This window comes from Anomaloglossus baeobatrachus, chromosome 6 (genome assembly GCF_048569485.1).
Source record: "Anomaloglossus baeobatrachus isolate aAnoBae1 chromosome 6, aAnoBae1.hap1, whole genome shotgun sequence".
NCBI lineage: Eukaryota > Metazoa > Chordata > Amphibia > Anura > Aromobatidae > Anomaloglossus > Anomaloglossus baeobatrachus.
In genome coordinates, this window is record NC_134358.1 from 552,720,620 (window position 1) to 552,730,633 (window position 10,014).

At 41.0% G+C, this 10,014-nt stretch overlaps 1 long non-coding RNA gene across 1 annotated transcript; it reads left to right on the forward strand.

Annotated features, from left to right (window-relative positions):
• Positions 1-1,505: 1,505 nt before the first annotated feature.
• Positions 1,506-7,956, forward strand: LOC142244611 (uncharacterized). Its single transcript, XR_012724601.1, has 3 exons — positions 1,506-1,541; positions 5,645-5,840; positions 7,889-7,956. It is a non-coding gene; the product is annotated as an uncharacterized LOC142244611 (long non-coding RNA).
• The last annotated feature ends 2,058 nt before the right edge of the window (positions 7,957-10,014 follow it).

The following is a 10,014-nucleotide window of genomic DNA, read 5'->3' on the forward strand; positions in this document are numbered from 1 at the left end:
CGGGTCCCGGGGCCATCATCCCTGCCCACGGAGGGGTTAACATCTTGCTGTATCACCATCTCCCCCGGGTCCCCCGTAACTGCAGCGGTGGTGTCTACACCTTCACCACATCCCGTGGGTGGCGTCACGAACTCAAACATGGCTCCGGCCGTACACCTACCTACTACCACCCCCCTTCGTAGCGCCAGCACTACCTTTCAGAGCGAAGTGACCCCGGGTCCGGAGGCGCTCGAGCCACCCACCAACGAGCCCGGATCCGAGCGGCTCGGCTGCAGCCGAGCGCGGGGCGGTACACATCATGTTGATATATATTTCCAATAATAAATTAGGATTTTCCCCCAATACATTTGACTGAAATCTAATTGTCTACAAGGGCTAATTCACACACAGATGCTACCTATACACCATGACATTCCAGGGAACCTCTGCCATTGAAGTCCCTGGGCATAAAAGCCGCCTGCCAACTTCCCCGCCAAACAGCAGCAGCATCTTTTTAGGAAATGAAACATGGCGCCATGCAAGACGTTTCCTAAATTAATCCTGAAATAATTTGGAAACTTGCACTCCTTCAATCAGGCTCAGCTCGCAGATTATAAAATCACTGGATGGAAACTTGAAATAAATATGAAAGGCAGCCTAATGATTGACTTTATATAGATACATTGTTTCCGAGCGGCAGTCTTCTCTGCCACTATGTTGTATGCCAGCAGCACCTGGGGAAATCAACAGGTTGTAAATTAATTAGGAATTCACGAAGGATTTTCTCCTATACTCTGCTGGTGAGAAACAGCCTTGGGGAACATAACAGTTTGCTGGATTGAATGCACAGTGGGGAAACCTATAAAGGTGGAAGTGTATTTTATGCCAGATTTAATATTAATACTTTATTGCCGTATACTGTAGATAATTGAATATGGGTCTCGGTTTATTACCGTACTCGTTACATGCCATTACAGGACTGACGAGGGCTTTAACAGTTACCTGGGGCATAGTATAGGGGGTACGAAGTAGAAGTAACACCTAAACCTTGGTAACTAAGGGGGCCACATAAGAAGCCATCAGTATTGTAAAGGGTAGTTGGGGGCTTCGTTACAAATTAAGGCTGCTTTACACCAGACAATCTATCGTGCGATAGATCGTCGGGGTCACGGTTTTTGTGACGCACATCCGGCATCGCTGGCGATGCCGGCCTGTGTGACACCTCCTAGCGACGCAGTATCGCTCACAAATCGTGAGTCGTGTACTGCTCGCTAGGTTCCATAATATCGGTTCTGAAATCAGGCGCCGGTTATTCATCGTTCCCATGGCATCACACGTTGCTCCGTGTGACACCACGGGAGCGATGAACATCGCGTACCTGCCTCCCGCGTCAGCCGCCGGCTCTATGTGGAAGGAAGGAGGTGGGCGGGATGTTTACATCCTGCTCATCTCCGCCCCTCCGCTTCTATTGGCCGGCGGCCGTGTGACGTCGCTGTGACGACGAACGTCCCTCCCACTCCAGGAAGTGGACGTTCGCCGCTCACAGCATGGTCGCACGAGAGGTAAGTATGTGTGTCGGGGGTTACCGACTTTGTGCGCCACGGGCAGCGATTTGCCCATGACGCAAAAAGGACGGGGGCGGGTACGATCGATTGTGAAATCACACAATCAGTCGTACCATGTGAAGCAGCCTTTAGTTTCAAGTTACATCTGCTTCTTAAAGGTGTTGCCTAATTTTCCCAAGTCCTTAGATTGGGTTCAAAATAAAGCAATAGTGCCCTCACCAATCCCATACAACTCCTCTGCCTATTGCTATTCTCTTACTTAACTCTTCTGCGCATTTCTATTCTCTTATTTAACTCCTCTGCCCATTTCTATTCTCTTATTTATCTCCTCTGCCCATTTCTATTCTCTTATTTATTTCTTCTGCCCATTTCTATTCTCTTATTTACCGTAACTCCTCTGCCCATTTCTATTCTCTTATTTAACTCCTCTGCCCATTTCTATTTTCATATTTAACTCCTCTGCCCATTTCTATTCTCTTACTTAACTTCTCTGCCCATTTCTATTCTCTTATTTATCTCCTCTGCCCATTTCTATTCTCTTATTTATTTCTTCTGCCCATTTCTATTCTCTTATTTACCGTAACTCCTCTGCCCATTTCTATTCTCTTATTTAACTCCTTTGCCCATTTCTATTTTCATATTTAACTCCTCTGCCCATTTCTATTCTCTTACTTAACTTCTCTGCCCATTTCTATTCTCTTATTTATCTCCTCTGCCCATTTCTATTCTCTTATTTATTTCTTCTGCCCATTTCTATTCTCTTATTTACCGTAACTCCTCTGCCCATTTCTATTCTCTTATTTATCTCCTCTGTCTATTTCTATTCTCTTATTTAACTCCTCTGTCCATTTCTATTCTCTTATTTAACTCCTCTGCCCATTTCTATTCTCTTATTTATCTCCTCTGCCCATTTCTATTCTCTTATTTATCTCCTCTGCCCATTTCTATTCTCTTATTTATCTCCTCTGCCCATTTCTATTCTCTTATTTATCTCCTCTGCCCATTTATATTCTCTTATTTAACTCCTCTGCCCATTTCTATTCTCTTATTTAACTCCTCTGCCCATTTCTATTCTCTTATTTATCTCCTCTGCCCATTTCTATTCTCTTATTTATCTCCTCTGCCCATTTCTATTCTCTTATTTATCTCCTCTGCCCATTTCTATTCTCTTATTTAACTCCTCTGTCCATTTCTCCATTTCTATTCTCTTATTTAACTCCTCTGCCCATTTCTATTCTCTTATTTATCTCCTCTGCCCATTTATATTCTCTTATTTAACTCCTCTGCCCATTTCTATTCTCTTATTTAACTCCTCTGTCCATTTCTATTCTCTTATTTATCTCCTCTGCCCATTTCTATTCTCTTATTTATCTCCTCTGCCCATTTCTATTCTCTTATTTATCTCCTCTGCCCATTTCTATTCTCTTATTTATCTCCTCTGCCCATTTCTATTCTCTTATTTATCTCCTCTGCCCATTTCTATTCTCTTATTTATCTCCTCTGCCCATTTCTATTCTCTTATTTATCTCCTCTGCCCATTTCTATTCTCTTATTTATCTCCTCTGCCCATTTCTATTCTCTTATTTATCTCCTCTGCCCATTTCTATTCTCTTATTTAACTCCTCTGCCCATATCTATTCTCTTATTTAACTCCTCTGCCCATTTCTATTCTCTTATTTATCTCCTCTGCCCATTTCTATTCTCTTATTTATCTCCTCTGCCCATTTCTATTCTCTTATTTATCTCCTCTGCCCATTTCTATTCTCTTATTTATCTCCTCTGCCCATTTATATTCTCTTATTTAACTCCTCTGTCCATTTCTCCATTTCTATTCTCTTATTTAACTCCTCTGCCCATTTCTATTCTCTTATTTATCTCCTCTGCCCATTTCTATTCTCTTATTTATCTCCTCTGCCCATTTCTATTCTCTTATTTATCTCCTCTGCCCATTTCTATTCTCTTATTTATCTCCTCTGTCCATTTCTATTCTCTTATTTATCTCCTCTGCCCATTTCTATTCTCTTATTTATCTCCTCTGCCCATTTCTATTCTCTTATTTATCTCCTCTGCCCATTTCTATTCTCTTATTTATCTCCTCTGCCTATTTCTATTCTCTTATTTATCTCCTCTGCCCATTTATATTCTCTTATTTAACTCCTCTGTCCATTTCTCCATTTCTATTCTCTTATTTAACTCCTCTGCCCATTTCTATTCTCTTATTTATCTCCTCTGCCCATTTCTATTCTCTTATTTATCTCCTCTGCCCATTTATATTCTCTTATTTAACTCCTCTGCCCATTTCTATTCTCTTATTTAACTCCTCTGCCCATTTCTATTCTCTTATTTATCTCCTCTGCCCATTTCTATTCTCTTATTTATCTCCTCTGCCCATTTCTATTCTCTTATTTAACTCCTCTGTCTATTTCTATTCTCTTACTTAACTTCTCTGCTCATTTCTATTCTCTTATTTAACTCCTCTGCCCATTTCTATTCTCTTATTTATCTCCTCTGCCCATTTCTATTCTCTTATTTATCTCCTCTGCCCATTTCTATTCTCTTATTTATCTCCTCTGCCCATTTCTATTCTCTTATTTATCTCCTCTGCCCATTTCTATTCTCTTATTTAAGTCCTCTGCCCATTTCTATTTTCTTATTTAAGTCCTCTGCCCATTTCTATTCTCTTATTTAACTCCTCTGTCTATTTCTATTCTCTTATTTATCTCCTCTGCCCATTTCTATTCTCTTATTTATCTCCTCTGCCTATTTCTATTCTCTTATTTATCTCCTCTGCCCATTTCTATTCTCTTATTTATCTCCTCTGCCCATTTCTATTCTCTTATTTATCTCCTCTGCCCATTTCTATTCTCTTATTTATCTCCTCTGCCCATTTCTATTCTCTTATTTAACCCCTTTGCCCATTTCTATTCTCTTATTTATCTCCTCTGCCCATTTCTATTCTCTTATTTATCTCCTCTGCCCATTTCTATTCTCTTATTTAACCCCTTTGCCCATTTCTATTCTCTTATTTAACCCCTTTGCCCATTTCTATTCTCTTATTTATCTCCTCTGCCCATTTCTATTCTCTTATTTAACTCCTCTGTCTATTTCTATTCTCTTATTTATCTCCTCTGTCTATTTCTATTCTCTTATTTAACTCCTCTGTCCATTTCTATTCTCTTATTTATCTCCTCTGCCCATTTCTATTCTCTTATTTATCTCCTCTGCCCATTTCTATTCTCTTACTTAACTTCTCTGCTCATTTCTATTCTCTTATTTAACTCCTCTGCCCATTTCTATTCTCTTATTTATCTCCTCTGCCCATTTCTATTCTCTTATTTATCTCCTCTGCCCATTTCTATTCTCTTATTTATCTCCTCTGCCCATTTCTATTCTCTTATTTATCTCCTCTGCCCATTTCTATTCTCTTATTTAAGTCCTCTGCCCATTTCTATTTTCTTATTTAAGTCCTCTGCCCATTTCTATTCTCTTATTTAACTCCTCTGTCTATTTCTATTCTCTTATTTATCTCCTCTGCCCATTTCTATTCTCTTATTTAACTCCTCTGTCTATTTCTATTCTCTTATTTATCTCCTCTGCCCATTTCTATTCTCTTATTTATCTCCTCTGCCCATTTCTATTCTCTTATTTAACTCCTCTGTCTATTTCTATTCTCTTATTTATCTCCTCTGCCCATTTCTATTCTCTTATTTAACTCCTCTGTCTATTTCTATTCTCTTATTTAACCCCTTTGCCCATTTCTATTCTCTTATTTATCTCCTCTGCCCATTTCTATTCTCTTATTTATCTCCTCTGCCCATTTCTATTCTCTTATTTAACTCCTCTGCCCATTTCTATTGTTATTTAACTCAACTGCCCATTTCTATTTTCTTATTTATCTCCTCTGCCCATTTGTATTCTCTTATTTAACTCCTTTGTCCATTATATTCTCCTATTTAAATCCTCTGCTCACTTATATCCTCTTATTTAACTCCTCTGCCAATTTATATTTTCTTATTTAACTCTTCTGCCCATTTATATTTTCTTATTTAACTCCTCTGCCCATTTCTATTCTCTTATTTAACTCCTCTGCCCATTTCTAGTTCTATTTCCTGTTGAAACAAGCAGGAAATGCTAGGAAAATCCATGGAACCAATCAGCGATCGCAGCAAGGACCTGCCTCTGCCAGTGATTGGCTGAGCTGCACTTCCTGTGTATTGAAATGAAAGCAGGAAGTAGAAATATTTGGGTCTTGTGCATCAGACCAGCATCAGAACCAGAGCTGTGGGGTATCGTTAGGTGCGTTTTATTCTTTTTTATTTAATTATTTTTAACAATTTGATCCATTGGTAAAATATGTTTACGTGCCGGACAACCACTTTAAGTAAATACTTATATTTTAAAATAGAGGTAATGGTCATGTGCCTGGCCGCATAAGTGTTGCAGTCATTCTTTGTTTATTATTTTGTGATACATTTTTTTTACATTGGAAATTATTTTTGCATGACAGATTGTGACCTTTATGCTCAAAGTGTCGACTAACGACAATGTTCATAATGGTTAACACTAATAATAATATTTAAGGTTGATTTTAAACCTTAAAGTTTAACCGTTTGAATTTTTTTTCATAAATCAACAGAACACATGAAAATAAACAACTTTGTTATATATTTTATAAGAGACGTCTGCTTCTTTCTCTGTCAGAATGGATCAGTGAGTATCAAAATTCTCAATTATGAGGTAAAATCTGTATTCAGTGAAGACTTTCCCATTACTGAGATAAGAGATGGCAGTTGTTATTGATGAAATTCTATGATGGAGGGAGGAGCTAGAGGCAGAGGGAGGAGCTAGAGACAGAGAGAGGAGCGAGAGGCAGAGAGAGGAGTGAGAGGTAGAGAGAGAAGCGAGACGTAGAGAGAGGAGCGAGAGGCAGAGAGAGGAGCAAGAGACAGAGAGGAGCAAGAGACAGAGAGAGGAGCGAGAGGCAGAGGTAGGAGCGAGAGGCAGATGGAGGAGTGAGAGGCAGAGGAAGGAGCGAGCGGCAGAGGAAGGAGCGAGAGGCAGAGGGAGGAGCGAGAGGCAGAGGGAGGAGTGAGAGGCAGAGGAAGGAGCAAGAGACAGAGAGAGGAGCAAGAGGCAGAGGGAGGAGATAGAGACAGAGAGAGGAGCAAGAGGCAGAGGGAGGAGCGAGAGGCAGATGGAGGAGTGAGAGACAAAGGGAGGCGTGAGAGACAGAGAGAGGAGCGAGAGGGTAGAGGGAGGAGCAAGAGGTAGAGGGAGGAGCGAGAGGAAGAGAGAGGAGCAAGAGACAGAGAGAGAAGCGAGAGGTAGAGGGAGGAGCAAGAGGCAAAGGGAGGAGCAAGAGGCAGAGGGAGGAGCAAGAGGCAGAAGGAGGAGTGAGAGGCAGAGGGAGGAGTGAGAGGCAGAGGCAGGAGTGAGAGGCAGAGGAAGGAGTGAGAGGCAGAGGAAGGAGTGAGAGGCAGATGGAGGAGCGAGAGCCAGATGGAGGAGCGAGAGACAGAGAGATGAGCAAGAGGCAGAGGGAGGAGCCAGAGCCAGAGGGAGGAGTGAAAAACAGAGGGAGGAGTGAGAGACAGAGGGAGGAGCTAGAGGCAGAGGGAGAAGCCAGAGCCAGAGGGAGGAGTGAGAGACAGAGAGTGGAGCGAGAGGCAGAGGGAGGAGCAAGAGGCAGAGGGAGGAGCGAGAGGCAGTGGGAGGAGTGAGAGGAAGAGGGAGGAGCTATAGGCAGTGGGAGAAGTGAAAGGCAGAGGGAGGAGCTAGAGGCAGAGGGAGGAGCTAGATGCAGAGAAAGAAGCAAGAGACAGAGGGAGGAGTGAGAAGCAGAGGGAGGAGCTAGAGACATGGAGGAGTGAGAGGAAGGAGGAGCCAGAGGCAGTGGGAGGAGTGAAAGGCAGAGGGATTAGCGAGAGACAGAGAGAGCTGCCAGAGGCAGAGGGAAGAGCTAGAGGCAGAGGGAAGAGCTAAAGGCAGAGGGAGGAGCTAGATGCAGAGGGAGGAGCTAGAGGCAGAAGGAGGAGCACATAGAATCTTATCCACACTGATTACAGTTTTTACTTCAGACTTGAGAATTTTGATAATGACTGATCAATTCTGACAGTGAAAGAACTAAATTTACTGATAAGTTATATTACAAAGTTGCTTATTTTATTGTGTACTATTGATATATGAAATAAAAATGAAAACAAGTTATTCTTTATTGCTTTAAATACATTTTTTTTATAATATTTAATAATACAAGATTGCAGAAAGAGAACTGTCACTAAAAGGGAGTAGGCAGGGAGATAGTTGTAAAGTATAGGTTTTTCTGAAATGTTGCATCTTTTCAGAGTCAAACAAGCATCATGTCCCACCAGGGCAAGGGAACATCTGGTGTGCAACGCAACACGGAGGGAAGACCAGTGAAGATGTACAGGAAGGCCTTGGCGATAGTGGAGCTGCGGCTTATCCCAGCACTCCCTAACTTGAGAGGACTCAACACAAAAGGGAAAACCAGGGTCACCTCCTAACACTCACCTGAGTCTGATCCCTGCATTCCCTAAGTTCCCTAGAGGGTTCCTTCAGCTCGTATGATGTCACATGCCTAGGCCCTTGCTGACCTTAAACTTACCCTGACTAGGGTGTTGGCCATCAGGACACTAGTCCCATTGCTACAATAAAATAAGACAAGGAAGGTAAGAGAAATGGGTGGGGAAAGACCCAACAGAAAGCACTTCTTGGTTTCTTCAGCAACTGCAACTAAAACAATATCACAGCTATGAAGAGACTTGCTCCTTCCATGTGGTTAGTATAGAGATTTTATCACCAGCATGGAGTAAAGACAGGACTGGGTATATACAGCAGAAGGGTGGGATGAAAAAATGCTGCAGCTGTGATTAAGACGAAGAGTAATCTCAGCCAGCAGAGAAAAAGTCCTTAACCCTTTCAGCAGCAAAAGAAAGTAAATACACTCCAATCCAAAATGTAACCTGCGGATACAGCACACTCGTGACACATGGCTGATATCATAAAGCCAGTGTCTGGTGCATACCATTTGTGTATAAGGTTCTCTTTAAAAAAACTTTAAAAACTAAAATAACTTAAATTCACAACTACTTGCTAGTCTATATGTTCTGGTCTTATCTGCAATAAAAGCCCACTCCAACCTTTCACTGGCTGAGATTGGTCATCACTGTATTGAGTTTGTACCTTGAAGTAGAGACCAGTAGACCAGGTCAACATTGGAATGGAAGTTGATATGGATCAATAAAGGGTGAGTATAGCTTTTATTTTTCTAACCTGTTTAAACCCTTCGGGGGAAAAAAAATCCATTGTACAACCCCTTTAAAGAATCACTGGAGTGGTGCTTTATATCTAAGTCCCCTGCCCTCTGTCTTATACTCACCCACTGGCATTTTCATCCTTTTTGGTGCTGCTCCAGTTCTGCAGCGCATTCTTGTGCCCATATCTTCTGACTGGCCAGAAGTCAGAAGTTACATCACAAGTGCTCAGTACAAGTCTATGAGAGCAAGAACAAGGCTCTCATAGACTTGTATTGAGGTGTGACCTTCATCTGTATACGGATCCTTGTGCCATGTGACCTGCATCATGGATCCTCTGGAGGATCCATGATGCAGGTCAGAGGAGCAAGCGATCCTCTGGTCTGGCTGGTGGTAATGGGTAACATTTTCCATTACAATTTTGTTATTTTAGACGCATAGACTCCACGCCATATATAAAATATTGAAGGACTATTAACATTTTTTTTTCCCAAAATAAATAAAAGAAAAAAGTTTACAGGGTAACAAAAGTTCAAATTTGAGATAATCAGTTGCAGTTTTTGTGTTTTCTCTGCCAGTAAAAAAAAATAAATAAAAAAGTCTAAGAATGTGATGATATAAATTGGCTGAACTTTGTAATTTGAAGGAAAAAAGAGAAAAGAGTCTTCACAGGGGGCAAAAAGTTCACGGTAACCACAATTATTCCACCAAATGGCATCTCTAGAAAGAGTCTCCGGAGCAGCAGATATCCAAGACTTAAGTACATTAAACTGACGTCATGTAATAGATCCAGATTATGGAGGAATTTGATCTCGAGATACTTACACCGAGGGTGTTCCTCCAGTAACATCCACATTAGTACTATCATACATATAACCAGATTAACTCCTAACTAGAAAAGTATCTCAGAACCCAACAGATAGAAAATGTCTGGTCCTAATTTGCTCTGCGTATCATGTATGGAATGCATCTTGTTGGGAAAAACACACAGTAAATAAGTGTAGCAGGGTGGACCCAAACTTGGCACACACGAAGGACTAATATCAAAGTAAAAAAAATATATATGTTAACTTGAGAAAACTATTACAATGCGAAAAAAACTCTTAATTTTTACCTAAAAAAATGTTTAAAATCACAGACAAATTAGAAAATTATTTAAAAGTCATAAAGTTCAACTGATATTTGCATTGGTGGAA